We start from the raw sequence: 19,837 nt of genomic DNA, 5'->3' as shown, positions 1-19,837 counted from the left end.
CGTAAAATCTTCCATGTGGTCGAATAACACAAACCCAATTGCTGCGAACGGCGACGAATCGACATTTCACGGTCTTCAGCCACACTCTCAGAAACAGACGCAATATTCTCTTCTGTACGCACTGTACGCATTCGTGTGGTTGGTTTAATGTCCAATAAAGTAAACTGAGTGCGAAACTTGGTCACAATCGCATTAATTGTTTGCTCACTTGGTCGATTATGTAGACCATAAATCGGACGTAAAGCGCGAAACACATTTCGAACCGAACACTGATTTTGGTAATAAAATTCAATGATTTGCAAGCGTTGCTCGTTAGTAAGTCTATTCATGATGAAATGTCAAAGCATACTGAGCATCTTTCTCTTTGACACCATGTCTGAAATCCCACGTGATCTGTCAAATACTAATGCATGAAAATCCTAACCTCAAAAAAATCACCCGTTATAATGAAAGAGATATCAAGGTTCCCTTAAAATGACTTATCTGTTGATCATTGCTTCTTGGATTTTTTTTTTTTAATTTTTCAACACTCTAGTGTAGGGTAAACGCTTAATTAAAGGACTATCTGAAAAACCTTTTAATTCTAAATTTCCGAATTTCTATACTTTTATCTAATAAATTACAAAATATTTTTTATTTCTTTATTAAAAAAAAATATGTATTAATTAACACTAACAATTTTCCACTCTTTTTCACTTTCAGTTCACATTTTGCACATACAAAAAATATACAAAAAAAAATATTTTGGCAACAAAACTATATCAAATCAATATCAATTGCAACTGAGAAGTCAACGGAATCAAACGAACAACGGCAGCACCTTCCACACAAGTGGTGAGTATGAATATGTGACAACAAGTGCATATATCAATATATAATATATATAAACATATGTTAAACAACAAGTATTAGCAACAACAAGCTGTCTTAGCAGACGCGAAGCTAAGACCTACACGCCACTATGTTTGTGTTTAATTAAAAATAAATGAAACTGTCAAAAAGCCGGCAAACGATGCATGTGGGCATATATTTACAAACACAAACACACACATGTATGTGTGTATGTATATATGTTGAGGGGGATATGGAAAAAATTACAACACATAAATCAGTGTGACACTAATGAGGCGAAATACTACGCGAGACATTCAAATGAGTAGAAGCCTACATTAACATATGTATATAGTTATTTATATATGTATATGTATATGTATGAGTAGTTGTTGTTTGTGTTTGTGCTAATGAGCACTCGCATAGTCAAAACATATGGATAAATGTTAAAGTGCAATTAAAAAAATGTGATTTGCGAAAAAATTCGCAGAAAATTAAATAAATAAACATATGTTCAGAGACTTAAATTACTACATCGTGAAAATATATACATATATGCTTAGAAAAAATTTAAAAAAAAGTTCAACAATATTAGTTTTATGGCGTCCTCAGTCTTTTTCTAAGCCCAACCTAGTTCATAATCGAAGTGAGAGTCTCCAAAAAATATTGATTTTAATTTATTTTAAAGCAAATTTTCACAAAAAAATCATTAAATTCTTGCTGAAAAGATAATTTTAGGCAAAAATTGAGTATAGCGCCATCTAGCGGATTAATTTATTTGCTCAATGCTTCTAATTGATTCTGCAATAATTTTAAAACTGAATTTTAACAATAAAAAAATCATAAAATTCTTGTAGAACAGGTAATTTAAAGAAAACCTTGACAGAAGCGCCATCTAGCGGATTCATTTATTTTTTAAATATGTATAAATTAGTCTTCATTGATCATAAAACAAATTTTCCAAAAAAATAAATCAATAAATCCCTCCAGAAAAGACAATTTATAATAGAACTGGAGTCTAGCGCCATCTAGCGGATTTATTTATTTTTCCAAAAAAAATTTAATTGTTTACTATTGGTCTACAACTTTGCTTCCGCCGTTTTTTTTTTTTTTTTGTAAATTTAAGGCATTTTTTATATAAAAACGGTTACAAAAATGTTATTCAAAACATTGGCCGCTAGCTACTACTTTTAACCATCTTTCTGGCAGAATTTCGAGAATTCGGCTCAAAAAGTGAAATTTTTTCAGTTGAGAATAAGTTTGGGATGCAAACAGATCTCTATAAATATTTAGTTGTGTTAATGTTGACACAAATGTCCAAGATCGATATAAAACGATTTAATCGTTTTCATCGACCAGTGCTTGACCTTAGAGACATCTATTGGAAAACGGCGGAATCAAAGTTGTAGATAATATAATTTTGCCGTTAAAAATGCTAAAAATAATTGCAAAATCCGCATGAAATAATTAACGTAGATTTAGCAATCCACAACAACAACAACTACTACTTTACAACAAAAATAAGTACAAATATAATGATATTGAAAACAATATTAAAATTATGCGAAAAAGTGTCTGTCAATTTCGTTAATTATACGCAAAAAAAAACTCAAAAAAAATTCGACACGCTGAATGACAACCAAAAACCGAGCGTCGATTGAATGGGTGATGATGCGCACAAGCGGTGGGGTGCGGTAGGGGCACACAAGTTGCAGAAAGACACTTTAGGCGCGCGGGGCAAGCCAGTGGCAAAAAAAAACACAGAAAAGAACGACGAGTGCAAATGCGAAAACGAATTGTATCTTGTAGATACATTAAAGCAAGCGCAATTTGCTATGTACATTTGTATACATATATATGTATATATATGTATGTCTGTATATGTATTTGTGAGTTTGTGTAAATTATAACCGACAAGTACGTACAATTCGGATGAGAAGAGATATTTATATGCATGAAGAAAAAAAATTGCGATTGTATGTGCCATCAATATACATATGCACATATATACTATAGCTATGTATGTGCGTGTGTATGTTAGTGTAATCATTTTCATTGGTGTTGGTGCGCTAGTTTAATGTGCAGATATTGTCTATAAATAAGAGTACTTAACGAAATTGTATATAAATGACGTGCATATAGGGGCTTCAGAGGCCTACACGATGGGAAGCAAATAGAAAAATTACAAAATTATAAAAAAATTTCAGAGACTTCAAAAATATTTTTTTGTGTAAAAAAATTTCAAAATTTAAATTAATATTTGTATAAATTAAAAAACTAAATATTTAAAAAAAGTTTCAAAATTAAAAAAAACATGCAAAATAATTTAAAAAGCAAATAAAAATATTAAAAAAAAAAATTAAAATTAAACCAAAAATTAAAAAAAAAATTGAAAACATAAAATATTTTGATTTACAAAAAATATCAAAAGTTAAATAAATATTTGCATATAATGTTATAGAAAATTTAAAATAATAAAAAAAATTTTTAAAATTTTCAAAATTAAAATAAAACTAAAAATAATTTGAAAACTTAAACAAAATTTCATTTCCACAAAAATAGTAAAATTTTAAGTATTATTTGCATATAATGTAAAAAAATTATTAATTTTTAAATAAAAAAAAAATTCAAAATAATTTTAAGACATAAATTTTGAAAAAAGAGAAAACGAATTATAGAACTATAGATATTTTTTCGGATATTCATAACTTTTTTTCCTTTATGCCTTATTTAGTATTTGGCAGCTTTTTCTGATTCAGCAAGATACTAAATTTTAAGGTTAGGTTAAGTGTTATATTATTTATTATTTAAATTCAGAGTCCTATACGGTTGGGAGGACTTCAAATTTGAAAAAAATAATTTGATAACATATTTTTTGACTTAAAAATAATTTTTTGCAAAAAAAATGTTAAAATTTAAATATTTTATTGTATGAAATAAAAAAAAATAATTTTAAAAATTTCAAAATTAAAATTAAAACTAAAAAAAAAATACCGAAATATAAAAATATTTTTTTTTTGCCAAAAAAATTTAAAATTTTATATAAATGTTTGTATGTCCATATATTAAATAAATAATTTTAAAAATTTCATAATTAAATACAAACTTTCTAAATAATTTTAAAACAGAAATGTTGAAAAAAAGGAAGCCAAAACGAATTATAGAACTATAATATTTTTCTTGATTTCTCATTAAGTTTTTGACAGCCTTTTCTGATTCAGCAAGATAATAAATTTTATGGTTAGGTTCAGTATTATATTTATTATTTATATTCAGAGGCCTATATGGTGGGAAGAAAATTTCAAATTTGGAAAAAAATGTGTTATTTCTTTTACATCAAATATATTTATTTTGGAAAAAAAAATTCGAAATTTAAATCATTATTATAAAATTAAAAAAAAAAATAATAATTTTGAAATGTAACATTTTTTGTTTGCAAAAAAAAATTTAAAATTTTATAAAAAATTTTGTATATACACAAATTAAAAAATAACTTGAAAACCTAAATTTTGAAAAAAAAGAAAGACAAAACGAATTATAGAACTATAAATATTTTTTGCTGGATATTCATTACTATTTTTCTTGATTTCTTATTAAGTTTTTGACAGCCTTTTCTGATTCAACAAGATAATAAATTTTAAGGTTAGGTTCAGTAATATATTTATTATTTATTTATAATTTAAATTCAGAGGCCTATACTGTTGGAAGGATTTCAAAATTGAAAAACTGTGTTATTATATTTTTTGACCTCATAAATATTTATTTTGGAAAAAAATCGAAATTTTAATTAGACCATTAAAAAAAATTACAAATTAATAAAAAAAATTGCAAAATTAAGCCAAAAGCTTTAAAAATAATTTTTAAACATAAAAATATATTCTTTTGTAAACAAAATTTCAAATTTAATTTATTGTTTGTATATAATGTTAAAAAAATGTATAACATTTCAAAAATTTCAAAATTATTTAAAAAAAAACTTTCAAAATTCAAAAAAAAAAGATAAAAAAAAATAATTTTGAAACATAAATTTTGAAAAAAGAAAGTAGGTTTATTGCACCATAAATACGTTTTTCCTGTTGTTCATTACTGTTTACTTTACCTCATAAAGTTTTTGGCAGATTCTTCTTAATAGGCTCAAGAGCATAGAGAAGAAATTTTAAGATTTTAAGGTTAGGTTGAGTTTCGTATCATATTATTTACTATATAAATCTCTTAAAATTGAAAGCAAAATGTATCTTGATTTGATGTAAGCAGTAAGTTTCTTACTAGGTACATATTTATAGCAAGTTTTGGACTTGGTGGGTACTTACTAAGAATTGTTGAATATCATATATGTAATTTTATATAAATTTTTTATAAAAAAAAGCTCACATTGCCATTGCCATACGAGCTCTCTCCATCCTCTTTACTTTTTAACCATCAACAGCTGTTTCCCAACATACTTAGTATCATCAGAACACTATTTCTTCATAAATACTATATAATAATCTCTGTAAGCTGTTGGGCAATGAAAATTAATTACTTCTTTCCTCAAAAGCAAAAAAATGAAGCCGCTCATACATAGCAAATAATCATATTCGCATTAGACAATAGCTGACGCGCTAACAGCTGCTGGTAACAGTAGAAAATAATATAAATGGAATGAACAAAAAATAAAGAAAAAAAAAACAAAACTAATTAAGCAACCGAATAAAAAGAAGAGATACATATAAAAAAGCAGCAAAAGCAAACACGACGACAAAAAAAAATTGCAAATTTTCTTTTCTTGAAAAAGTTTGCGAATTTCGCCTGCGCACATCTACCCAGCAAACAACTCTACTATATGAACGCTAAAGCGCTGGAGCGGCACTGGAGCGTCGGCTGCCACCAACACAATCACACACACATACAGCCACAAACAAATTGTTAACAATAAATGTTGTTGCTGTGTGTGTTGCTTGCGCGTTTGGCCGCTTACCGCCAATTGCCGGTCGACAGTCGCTTTGACGGCGTCGGCGCTGACGTCGCGTTCGCACTTCGCCTTTTGTTGAAGAGTTCATGACTCATTTCATTTTTATGGCGAAAATTATTGTGTACACAAACACATACACACACACGAGCTTTGTCATCTATGTAAATGTGTGTGTGTGTATCTCTGTATATTTGTGTTGTTGTTGCGATTTTGCTTATTTTCATTTTTGCGCTCATTGTTGTTGTTGTGTTTGTTGTAATTCGCCAGTTGTTTGCGCGCATTCATTAGCGCAACTAACACATACGAGCTGGCATAACAATTCTGTTTTTTAGAAAAAAAAAACGCTTTTTTCATAGCTGACGAGATATATGTATGTATGTATGTGAGCCTATGTGATACACATCTATATATATATACATATATTCTTCTCACATACATATATACATATATTTGACTTGTTGTTGTTGTACATATGTTCGCCAACTACAAATGCCTATTTGTCAAATTCAGCTTGCAGCAACTCTTCCACGACGCACCAACACATATACACTCGCATACAAGCATCCTTTATCATACATACACATATATATGTATGCCTCTGTGTGTGTGTGTATATTCTATTCTTTTTGGCTTTTGCAAAAGCAAACTTCATTTCGTCAATATATAATCTATACAGTGTTTGCGCTGTATTTCTTTCATAATTATTGCTATTGTTGTTGTTGCGCTGTTGCTCCATGTTTCCCTTCAAGCTCGACTGCTCCACAGCGGCAATTCTTTTTTGCTGTTTATTCTATGTGAATCTTCGTTCTTTATTGTTAATATTTTTTTCAAGTTTTTGTGGTTTTTATTTTTCAATGTTGTTGTTTTTTTAATTTTTTTTTTTCAATTGTGTTGTTTTTTTAAATTTTTTGTTGTTATTTTTTTATGATTTCTTCGCATTTTTTTCTATGAATTTTTTTTTGTTATTTTTTTCAAGTTTTTGTTGCTTTTTTATTTATTGTTGTTATTTTTTTTTAATTGATTCTTGTTATTTTTTTTTCAAGTTTTTGTTGTTATTTTTTCAATTTTGTTGTTGTTTTTTTTATTGTTATTTTTTCAATTTTGTTGTTGTTTTTTTATTTTTTTATTATTTTTTTCAATGTTGTTGTTGTTCTTTTTAAGAATTTTTTTCTATTATTTTATCTATACAATACTTGAAGTTCTGTGCGCTTCTCAGCAATAATTTATTCGTGCTAATTTTTTTGGTTTTTTTTTGGCTTTTAGCAGCCGATTTTGTTGCTTGATTTTTTTACTTCGCTTTAACCTTGAATGTGCCACTAGTTTCGTGTGTTTGTTCTTACATTCACATTTCGCAGCACTTCGATGCTCACGTTAGAATTTCGCTAATTGTTTGGAAGTATATAGGATATACTTATATATATTTATAATGCGGGGAATTCCTATGAACTCAGACGTTTTAGTTTTTATTCTATTTGTGCACTTAAGTTCATAATTTATTATTTAAATATGTATTTTTAGGCAAAAAAATTCATTTTGTGTTGGACGCTTTCTATTTTTAGTTGGTTCATAAATATTACAAAATTAAACAAATAGTAAAATGTATCACAATTTTAGGTAAAAAACTATATTTAAAGTTTGGATTTGCTAAGCTGATTTTTAAAAGAAAAATATTTTATTAACAATTTTTTAGGAAGAAAGATTATTCTTTGTTAAGAATCATAATTGAATATATTTGAAAATACAGTGGAACTTCCATAACTCGAACTTCTATAAGTCGAAGATCTCCGTAACTCGAACTTTTGAATTGGCAATAGCGTTTAGAAATCAAATTTCATACAAATTTGCTACCATAGCTCAAACTTCTATAACTCGAAGTTCTCCATAACTCGAACTCTTGGAAATAGAGGTAAAATTCCATAAATCGAACTTTTCGACCAGGGCATAATAGAAAATTTAAAATATTACTATCAAGGAGCAATTTTAAAGGAGTCCCTAAATTCGTATGGAGGCGAACAAAAAATATTATATTACACTTATAGATTCCCAGCAGTTCCACTGTACTTAATTTTCAGCATGCTAATTTGTAAATCTAAAACTCAAAAAATAGCTCAAAATAATAAGCGAAACTTAATTATTTTCTTAGATTTCTCGGCAGATAGCCTGTGGTCAGAACTCTGACTCTATTTCATGTGGAGTTGGCTTATAAGAAGCTAGTTAGATTAGATTATGTTAAGAGAGGAATGTAGCAGCAGCTCCCACTTGTCCCAGTCCTTTGTGTTGCCGCAAATTCCTCAAAATGGTTGCCCGCGACCCTGATGTGACGATAAAACATTTTGAGCCTTTTACGAATTCGTTGAGGTCACTAATTTGTATTCGGAACAGTTCAACTGGTTATCCGAAATTCGAGCTGCCAAAGTGTTCCAGCCGTAGTCTAGCGAAAGACGTACAATGAAGGAGAATGTGTCTGGATGTTTCAATTTCACCTACTTCCATGTAGCTTTGGCAATTTGCATTCGACAGGTTATCTAGCCTCATGGCATGCAGCCCCATCGGGAAGTGTGTAGTAAGGACTCCTACCATTATTGCAAGAACCCAAGAGCAACCTCAGCTCAGTAGATGTCCTGCGATCTACCTTAGGCCAACATGATCTCGCAGTCCCACGGATACTGATCGTTGTTCAACGCCTACCGTGTGCATTCGACGACTTCTGAACCAACGCCGAAGCTGTTGCTGTGATCTAAATAAATAGCAAGCTTTGAATTTCTTCAATTTTACAAATTTTAGCTTTTCTTATAATATCTTGAAATTTTGCCCGCATTTTTCTGGACCTTAGCAATATATTCTACTACTTTTTGAAATATGAACTGTATTTTTTGACATATGAGTCATCCTACACGCACTAAGCCAGCTCAAAAAAGCTGTTAGATCCTTAGCAGAGGCTTCATTTAGTCAAAAATATGTTTTAATTAATCATTTGCTACCCAAAAACAATGGCTGCCAGAAAATACCTTTTTTTTTATAGAACCCTAAAGATGTGAGCTGTTTTGAATTTCAAAAAAGTGGCAACACTGGCAGCTTTTTCATTTCATATAATTTTTTACTTAAAAAATTTCACCAACAGCATCCAGTCAGTGATCAAAGATACCGCATATGTATTGCTACACCTTTTCGAATTCACGATCGTTGATTAACAGCAGTGAAATCTTGTCGCATTGCAGTAAAAAATTCGAAAGCTTTTGGCGCGCCCTGTACTTGGTAAGCCTAGTTGCTACTAATACCTATGGGTTTCGGTCTCTTCGACTAAACAGCTCAACACTAACGTTGATATGTTTAGCTAATTAATCAGTTACTCCGATTTGACGATTCGTACAACAATTTCCACATAAAGACTTCAACACTTATAAGTCATATGTGCTACTTATATATAACTCTACTAATTTATTTACAGTTATAAAATAATTTAACCAACGAAAATCGAGCCCGAGTTGATGGCGCGAAATTTTCCAAATTGAAAAACCGTAGCTCCACCCATATTTTTCCAGCCCAAGTGGCAGCCAACTAAGCCGCAATTTTCCACGCTCAACACACACACTTATGGATATACAATACACTAAGCAACAAAAACAACAATTGCTTGTATTAAATGTACATTTGAGCACAGTTGTTGTAAGAAACACAATGGTGTGGCTTAGCGTTTAGTTCGTCTGGCAATTCGTCTAGAAAATCCAAGCTTTTGCTGCCGCGCTGTTGGCTTAACATACATAGAGTTGGGGAGTTGCTTGAAAGTTGCCAGCGAACGAGCGAGTGAATGAATGAATAAATGAATACAAAAGATATATATGTATATGTGGTTGTTGTATGTTGTTGCTGTTGTTTGTTGTTGTTGTTATTTGTAACCAACAGTTTATTGGTGTTGCGGGAAATGTTGTAAGTTTTTGCTTTTAATGGCTAACTAAATTACAAGAATACTTACAACAAATATTAAACACTTACAATGGCAACAACAACAACAATTACAACAAATTACAAGCCAGCGTTTCAACTACAATTTCACTGTGTTGCGATTTGATTGGTTGGCTGCGCATTTTGTTGTTTGGCCGCTTTGACTGCCAGTTGGTTGAGTTAAGTTGAGGCACCTTATGTGTTGTTGTTGCACTGCTGGCCAACTCACTGGCAAGCCATAGTCATAAAAGCTACGCTTGTGACCACAATCAAAGAAGTGCTGAAGTTGAAAAAAGAAAGCAAGAAAGTAAGACAGACGGACGCACAGACAAGCTCAAAGCGCGCGCACACAGAAAGTGGCGGGAAACGAGTAGATTTCGGTTTTGGCTGGTGAAAATGCAGCAAAGTAGGCGGTTATTTATATTTGTTGTTGTTGTTGTTATTGCGTTTACTTTTGGTGACGCAGACGCTGGCGATACTTAGGCGCATGCTAATAGACGCCGCCGTTATTGTTGCTGTTGTTGTAGCTACCGCTGGTACTGCTGCCTCGATGATAATGATGATGATGATGTTGATGTTGTTGACATTAATGTTGTTCCAACAACTCCACTTGGCTTTATCAACAGCGTCAACAGTGACTCTGCCGCCGCCTCCCTGTTGTAGTTCGTTATTTGTACCCGCGCATGTATTTAGTTTCTCCCTGCGGCTGTCAGCGTCATGCAAGTTTAATTAAAGCAATGAATACCTAATAAACATTTGTTGTATGTGCAGAGGTGTGTTGTTGTTGTTGTCGTGTGCTGGTCGGCTCCTCGGCGGCTGCAGCGCACTTTCACCGCCAATTCTTTCTTTTATTGTCCGCCCCTTTCGGCACTCACATTTCTGGTTGCTGCTCTTGTATGCTTGCAAAATTTATGCTAAAAAGCTGTCAAAGTTCAATGGCATCGCGCGAAATCTTTTCTTCTTTCTCTGCTTCTTGCTTTACTCATCGTGCGATGCGCAAATATTAGTGTCAAAGTTGTTGTGGAGTTCGTCACCCGAATTAATTTTGACTTTTTATTTTGGCGGATGAAAAGTTTCGCCAATGATTTGTAGGTTTTATTTTAAGTGATAAAAATGGCAGTAATTAAATATTTACTTTAATTGTGCGATTTCTGGTATTTCATATATTTTTGAGTCATGTTTTGTTATTTTTTTTTATTATAATCATTTTTATAATTTTTGTATAGTTTTAATGGTTTTTGTTTCCTATATATTTCATTTTACAAAAAGATCCAAGAATGCTTTCATAAATATTTATTGATATTTTTTTTTACCTTGCCAAGGAATTTTTTTAATTTTTTTTTTGTTATGATTTTTGGTTTATAATTTTATTTATAATATTTTTTTCACATTGCTCGAGCTTTTCCTTTCATTTATGTAGTATCTTGGTATACTAAACATCCAATAAAAGGTCCTACAAGCTTTCCTGAGCCAATTTAAAGTAGCTAATGGGTTTTATGAGCAACTTTGTCAAAGCAAAAGTACATTGTTGTATACTTCTATATTTCGAAATTCTCCATATTTTGAACTCTTGAATTGGTAATAAATGTTAAATTTCATACAAATTACATTCCGTAACTCGAAAGTCTCTCTAACTCGAAGTTTTTTTGAGGATTATTGTGATTCTAGTTAGGGAAGTTCAACTGTATATAATTTTTATATTTCTAGTAACCAGGGTTGCCATTAACTATTTGCTTCTGTAAAAGAAGTATGCTGTGGAATTTTTATTTAAAAAATCCGAAAAGTCAGCTGGGAGTACATTGACGTCTCAAAACATAATACTCTTGCCGTGGACAGCATAACTCATTAGTGGTTAAGGGGTTAGGGGTAGTCAGAGTCACGAAAAAAATGAGAATTTTCAGTAACTTTCTTTTTGCTATTAAATCATGTTATTTTACGAAAGTAATAATACGGAATTAGTACACAATGTTTTGACTTGCAGTCACGATAATTCGAAAAAAAAATTATAATTCCCAAAGTTATAGCTATCTACCCAGTTTCAAAAAAAGGTCCTTGCGGTGACAATTATAATTCCTTGGAGATTCATCTAAAATCAATCAGATAAATAAAATTAGTTTTAAAAATAGATAATCCTGGGCCTGATCGAAGCTTTTTTTTCAAAAATTAACAAAATGGCGGCCTCAGGAATTTTTTTCTAAATTTTCGGAAATAAATCAACAGTTAATTGGTCTTAAAAATCGAAATTTTTGAAAAAACAAATCCTGCGATCAGGCCTAAGTTTATTATGTATTCTAAAAGCTGTATGAATTTCATTAAAATCTACCGAGCGGTTATCGAGTTACAGTTGCCACCAGTTCAAAAAACATAATTTTGAGATAAACGCATTCAAAGTTTTTCCTGAGCGTGTTGAAGTGCCCAAACGCTCTTTGTTATTTGTCGAATAACTCGAAATGTAATTATCTTATCAACTTAAAAATTTCAGAGAATATTTTGAAGATATTACACTAAACGAAAATGCAAAAAAAATGATTTTTTGGAAACCCTGACTACCCCTAAGCCCTTAAGGAGTTATATATATTGAAGTCGGTCAAAAAATTGAAATTTTTTTTTCTGAAGTATACGTTCTTAAGAATGTTATCTCAACTTTTTATAGAGATTTAAGCAGTAGAAGCGAAGTTATTGAGTTTGGCTTGAAACTTTAAACACGATTATCGCGAAATCTTGTTTTTTCCGAAAAGTTCGGTTGGATTAACGAAAGAGCTTTCGGCTGATTTAAATTTTTTTTTTTTAATTTTCGTAATTTATTTTTCCATGATCTTGAACAATTCCATTTTTTCGTTTAAATTTTCATATCAATATTATGAATTTTTCAATACATTTCATCAGATGAAAAAATTAGCCTTTTTTGAGAAAATTATCACATCAAAATGTATATATAATATAAGCCCTTTCATAATCAAAATCAAAATTAAAAAAAAAAAAAATGTTGGTACATACATGAATAAATCTCGTTATTGAACGAAACAAATATAAAAATTAAAATTTGAATCTTTGACAGATTTTCAAAAAAAAAAAAAAAAACAAACAAAAAGCAAATTTGAAGATAATATTTTAAACAAATTATATTATTTAATAAAAAAATCGATTTTTTTTTAATTTTCAAACCCACCTAACACCTTAAAACTCTTCATGAGATTTACTACTATGAAGCCAAAACAACGGCAACCGAGCGTTTTTGGAACCTTCACTTGTCTTTCATAATCTACCAGTTCCAATATATTGTTATCAGAGCAATACTTAACTTGGGGTAAGAATATTCGAAATATTTGCCGATTCCTTTCAAAAATCAGTGTTCGAAAATCAGCAAATTATGCCCGCACAACAAAATATATTACCAAATGCTGAGGGTGAAATCGAAATTTTGCTTCAACTAAAATTTATTTACAACAACACCAATAATTTCAACGCATTTCAATCAGCACATAAAAATATCAACATACATAGATATATTCATACATAAATGTCTTCATACTACAACACCGTCTGCCTAGAATGCATTACATATATTGACGTCGGTCGGTCGGTTTGGCCGAATGCATTAATGCAGCCCCAATCGCCGTTGACGCCACAGCCACACACGCGCTCCACAGCACTCGCGCCCGCAGCGAGCTTAGCGCTATTTTGTTGCCATTCGCACTGCATGCGTTTAATGCGTTCATTTTTTGGGTTCAAGGTAGTTTACGCGCGTATCGCCGGCGATATTTCTATGCATTTGTATGTATATAGTATACAATATGTGAGAGCATATGGCGCGCTGGCTCGTTCGATTGCTGTCAACGCACCGCCGCCGCTTGGCATTCATTGTCAGCAATAACCATCAGCTCGCTACGCTGGTAGGCTGGCAGCAGCCACAAGCATGGCAAGCGCTGTGGAGTGCTGTGCGCCTAAAACGCGCATTCGCCTTCTCTTCTTCAAGCAGACTGTCAGTTAGTCACAGCTTTGTGCTAACATACATATATATGCAGTTATCTTATTGTGTGTTCCAGCCACCTCCACCTCCACCTCCTCCATCGCCGCTGCTGACATTTGCCACTTTGTTGCAAGCAAGCAAACTTAAATAATCGCACAGTCAGTCAGAGAAGTATTTAGCCAATTTGTAGTGAAAATGCACACAATACAATATATATCTGAGTGTGTGTGTGACTCAGTCTGCCCTATCCACTTTGCGGCGTTTTGTCAGCGCAGTCAGGCGTTGCCAATGCAAAGCAATTCATTACCCCAAGCACAGACGGCAATCAACGCTGCAATTGCAATAACAATAAGCGCAATAAAAAATGTACAACAACAACACACACACACATAACTATAGTATAGCATAGCTCGGCAAGCGGACGGACATACAGTCGCATGGTTGGATAATCATTTATTTAGTTTGTAGTTGTGGCAGTCGTGCAATCAGCCAATGTAAACACAGTTCAATTGCTGTTTTAGTCAGCGGCAGCGTTTACGACTTTTACAAGTTGTGACTATTTTTTGCTTGTTTTATTGTTGTTGTTACTTTTGAATTTTACATATAATTGTAAAAAATACTCACGAGCACTTTATTGTTTACTTTTTCATATATGTAAATAACGAGAAGTCAGCCAGAAACGCATAAGTGATTAACTAAAATTCGTCGGAGTGCTTAGTAAGCTCATGAAAAGCTTCTGGGGGCTTTCATTAATTATCAGTCGTATATCAGAATGTGATGCACTTTGTGTTGTTGTAAAATGCTGGGCATATTTCATTTATTTTTTCACAATATTTCAAAGGTTGAGTGGCTTTGTATTAACCGGGATTGAAAAGCTCTGAAAGTTTGAGTGAAAAAGCTTCTAGAACTTGATTACTTTATGCACTGAACTCTCTATACTCTAAGTAGCCCTGAGAAGTCCAATAATACCTATACTTGAGAGCTTGTAAAAAGCTCTGAAAGCTACTATTCGACAAAGCGAAGTGGAAGCTTCCAAACTAATGTACTCAAAAACTTTGCCGACAGATTTTAAGTGCGTTTATAAGACTAATTCACTAAGAGAAGTATCTCTATGATACCAATAGCTTTCAACAATTAGATCTACAACTTTGCTTTCGCCGTTCTTATGTAAATTTAAGGCTTTTTTTCACTTAAGCTTTTTTTCGTACAGCCTCACCGTACGTATCCGAAAGCATTCGTTGAGCCTCAGCCGCACTTTTCTTGGAATTAAAAAAGAAAAGCAAAAAAAAGTGACATTTTCAGTTGAGAATAAGTTTGGGATGCAAACAGATCTCTACAAATATTTTGTTGGCTTAATGTTAACACAAATGTTCAAGATCGATATAAAACGATTTAATCGATTTAATCGACCAGTGCTTAAACCTAGAAACATCTAGACCTAATATTTTAAAAGTTTGCCGTTTAAAAAGCATGTCTTATTTCCCTACGGATTCTATGATTCAACAAATTTTAACAGAAATTGATTGGAGTGACACTAAATTCTACAACAATGTGATTCAGATTCTAGTGATAAATTCTACTTTAGACTTTCGAGCCCTCAAAATTAAAGAAAAAAAATACTTGGACCCTTTTCCGTGCCACCCTAATGCAAATAAGTTCTCACTTATATGCGAACTTATCTCTACCAATTACTTTTGCATTGATTATACAGCTGGCTGCGCTCGTTAGATTCTACTCTAATCGGCACATCGCTCTGTAACTGACCTTGCCCAGGGTGATTGCACCGCGCTGCAGCAGCGGAGAATATATGTATATATGGATGCCTATAGATATTTATAAATATATTTGTCATACATTTCTCACTTTATGTTTAATTATTATTTAAAATAAAGAAATATTTATTATATATTGGTCATTTAAGTTAGGTTAGGCTAGGTTGGAAAACGATTATTTAGATTGTTTTGTTGGGTTAGGTTATGAAAGCTTACAGTATTCTTTATGAACGTAAAGATAAATTATATTTTGTCAAGTTGTTGGTTGAGTTAGGTCATGTAAGGTGACAAAACAATGGGTTCTGAATGATATGTTCGTGGAGGGATTGTACTAGATTGAGTTAAGTTAGATCAGCTTAGTTTAGAATGCCTAAGGTTATATTAAGTTAGATCGAACCTGTTTTGAAGTGGGATATAAAGATAGATTGGCTTATTTAGGACCCATGTATACTTTTTCGAGGAATAAGAAGACTTTTTTTCTGAAAAATAAATGACTGTGAAAATTTTGAGAGTGTAACCATTCTTAAATATTAATCATAGAGTTAAACGAGTTATATATCGAGACCCTAAGTTCCATCTAGGAACTATGGAAAAATATTTAAGTGACTAAGTCGGTAATCTCTTCCGCAAGCGATTTCGATCTCCAATATCCGTTTAGAATCACAAATTCACTAAAAAAGTATAAGTAAAGCTGAAGTTGAAGTGATTATTTCCGAATTTGCATTATCCACTCATTCCTTATTCCTCATTATCTTTAAAAATAACTCCGTAAGCGCACTGCTTCGCGAATTCTTAATATGCAAAGCCACAAGCGCTGCGAATGCGACATGGCTTAATTAAAATTCTGCGCTGAAAGTTATTTAAAATTTTTGTACGCGACACAGGAACCAATAAAAGGAAATCGCAGTTAATAAAGAAAGACGCACAACAACAAGCGATAAAACAAAGAAAGCAGCAAAAATAAAAAAAAAAAATCAGCTGAGTTCCCAATGAAGAACTGAAACACGTCTGCTCTTTCGACTGCTTTTTATGTTAAATAGCTCAAAATATTGAACGGATTGCAGTGATAATGGCATGGCATGAAATGGGTTGGGTTGGGCCACCAACGCCAACGGAGTAAGAGTCGGAGTCGCAGTCAAAGCATTTGCAACAACTCGAAATGGGTTGGGTAACAACAGCAGTGTCTGAAGAAACAAGGAGCGGCGGCTAAGTACGAGTAGCGCGGGGCGGACGCATGCAACCGAACACGCAGGGTATTTTGCTTTGTCAGAAGTCAAGATCAGCAGCTACTGATTGTGAGAGAGCTTACACTGCCTGTGTCTTATATGCATATACCATGTAGTTGCTGAGTTAGGGAGTGGCCGCGCCTTAGCCATATGGACGACCGTGGAATGAGCGTCTCTGCAGGCTGACTGCTTACTTTGCTTGACTGACTGTCGGCGACTATCAGCATACTTCGCTTGCCAGCTTGTCTGCCTGCTTGCCTGCATTTCTTAAAGCACAAAGCACGTTCCTCTTTGGGCCAATGCCAATGTGCGCTACCAATAAGTTTCCCATTTAATGCGGGATCAAGGTCTTGGCGTGCTCGCGTGGAAGTATTTTACTACATATATTTATACTTTAAAGATATGCATTCTTATATACAGGCATATGACAGCCGAGCTCTGGCACAGTAGAACAAGCGTTGTTAATTACATTTGAAAAGTTTGCCAAAGGCGTGTGGGTTTCGTGTTAGCTGAGGTTAATTGAAGGCATACAAGCGAGAAAAGGTTGAACTAGCAGTTATAGTGGCGATCAATCTTCACAGCCACCTTATCCTGCTTAGTCTTTCCACACATACATAGACCTCATAAACCTCAATGTCACACTTTTGTAGCAACACCCACCGCAACTATACAATTTTTGTGTGTAGTATTCACCGAAATTTTTGAAATATCGCGCATCACAGATATGTATATCGCCAGTATCTTGCGGTTTCACATTTTGTCGATCGCAATTTTATTGCCGCATAACCAGCTCGTGTTTCTACTTATTATAGTATATATATAGGTACATATGCCAACTGCGATCGCTTTACAGCTCAGCGCTTTAAAGCGTTTTGCGGTTTTGTTCGACACAGCGTTCATTGTCTCCGGTGGTTGTGGCACGCTGCGGCGCCGTTCGATCGTTCGGGTTGCCGCGTGATGTCATACACGCTTGTGAAGTGAGCATGAAAATGTGAGCACATGTGCCCAATATGCGCTTAGGTATATATGGAAGAGATCGTGTGTATTTCTTTGTTGTAAGGTTAACCGCAAAAAGTGGTCTTAAAATACTTTAAAATTTTGATATTTTAAATGGAATTCTGCATATTTAAGGCAATTTATTGAGCGTGCCAATAAGGTTCACATTGTTGGGAATTAAGCTGTTTAAGCGCTTAAGTTAAAAAAATATCTCTGAAAATCTCTGAAAATATCTCAAATTTATCTAAGATTGGAAATCGAAATTTTTTTTTCGAAATTTTATTTTCGAAATTTATATTTTATAGCTCTTCTGAAAATATCTCAAATTTATTATTCGAATATTATTTTTTGAAGTTTTATTTTCGAAATTTTATTTTATTTAAAGGAAGTCTCATATTCTTTGTATTTAGTTTTAGTTTTTAGTATTTAGTTTTTCTAAAAAATATCTCAAATTTAATACTCGAAATTCGAAAATTTTTTTTTCAATTTTTTATTTTTGAAATTTAATTTTATTTAAAGGAAGTTTCATTATTTTTGCATTTTATAGCTCTTCCAAAAATTCTGAAAATACTTCAAATTTAATATTCGAAAATTATTTTCAAAATTACATTTTCGAAATTTGCAAAAAAAAGTTTCTCTGAAATAAATCAAATTTTATTTTCGAAATTGAAAATATTTTCGAAATGTTATTTTATTTAAAGGAAGTTTCATTATTTTCGTATTTTATAGCTCTTCTGAAAATATCTCATATTTAATATTGGAAATTCGAAAATTTTTTTCAAAACTTTATTTTCGAAATATGTATTTTATAGCTCTTCCGAAATTTTCTCAAATTTAATATTCGAAATTCATTTTTTTTTAATTTTTATTTTCCAATTTAATTTTATTTAAAGGAAGTTTCATTATTTTTGCATTTAATTTAGTTCTTCTAAAAATTTCTCAAATTTAATATTCAAAATTCGAAATATTTTCGAAATTTAATTTTATTTAGAGGAAGTTTAATAGTTTTTGTCTTCTGAAAATTTCTCAAATTTAATATTCGAAAATTATTTTCGAAATTTGCACAAAAAAGTGTATCTGGAAATAAATCAAATTTTAGTTTTGAAATTCAAAATATTTTCGAAATGTTATTTTATTTAAAAGAAGTTTCATTATTTTTGTATTTGACACCTCTTCTGAAAATATCTCGTATTTAGCATTCAAAATTCGAGTTTTTTTTTTCGTTTTTTATTTTCGAAATTTAATTTCATTTAAAGGAAAATATTCGAAATTTAAAATTTCTTTTCGAAGTTTAATTTTCGAAATTTAATTTTATTTAGAGGAAGTTTCATTATTTTTGTATTTTATAGCTTTTCTGAAAATTTCTCAAATATAATATTCCAAATTCGAATTTTTTTTTCGAAGTTTTATTTTTCAAATGTTATTTCATATAAAGAGAGCTTCAATATTTGTGTAAGAAAATATCTGAAATTTAATTTTCGAAATTCGAATTTAAACAGATAAAATATAAAGGTTTGATATTACAATAAGCTCTATAAAACTAGTTATAGAACACTAATTCTGTTATTATTATCTCAAGTAGTATATAAAACTATTTCGAAAATGACTACTTGTTTAAAAAAAAAATATTTAAATGTGTATCATAATATTTACACATGTTTCTCCAAAAATGTTTAATATTTGTTAACATTATTGTCTCCACCAATATCTACTCCGGACTCTGCTATATAAAAAAATATCCTACCCTCCCTAACCTCACTTGTCTGCCATATAAAACTATCCGCATCAATTAAAACATGTCCATTTTACCATTTGCGAGCCCCCTAGTTATTGTCATGACATTTATTTTATTTTATATAAAATATTTTCTATACATCACACATATCGTGACTATGTTATGTCTGTCTGTATGTGGATACAGTTGTAGCATGCAAAAATCTGCGATTACATTTGTGGCATACTGTGTGTGGCGCGCAATCGTGATTTATTGCTTGGAAAGTTGTGTTGTTTCATAATGATTAATTGACTAAAATATGCACCGGACAGACAGACATACAAATGGCGTTGGGTGGCGAAAAAAATTGAGTGGTTGTTGTTGTTGTTAGTACCTATTAATATTATACAATGCAATGCAATAAATTTCTGGTTT

General features: G+C 31.7%; 1 protein-coding gene across 5 annotated transcripts in view; it reads left to right on the top strand.

Annotated features, from left to right (window-relative positions):
* Window positions 1-19,837, top strand: part of LOC105220955 (myeloid zinc finger 1) — an 87,513-nt gene that overhangs the window by 49,661 nt on the left and 18,015 nt on the right. For all 5 annotated transcript variants that reach the window (XM_054230282.1, XM_054230281.1, XM_054230280.1 and 2 more), the window contains exon 3: window positions 703-834. The gene's annotated coding sequence lies outside the window, so the exon portion shown is untranslated. The remainder of the gene's footprint in view (window positions 1-702; window positions 835-19,837) is intronic.

The sequence above is a fragment of the Zeugodacus cucurbitae genome, chromosome 4 (assembly GCF_028554725.1).
Source record: "Zeugodacus cucurbitae isolate PBARC_wt_2022May chromosome 4, idZeuCucr1.2, whole genome shotgun sequence".
NCBI lineage: Eukaryota > Metazoa > Arthropoda > Insecta > Diptera > Tephritidae > Zeugodacus > Zeugodacus cucurbitae.
Note: the sequence above shows the minus strand (reverse complement) of the source record. Positions and strands in the feature narration are given on the sequence as shown.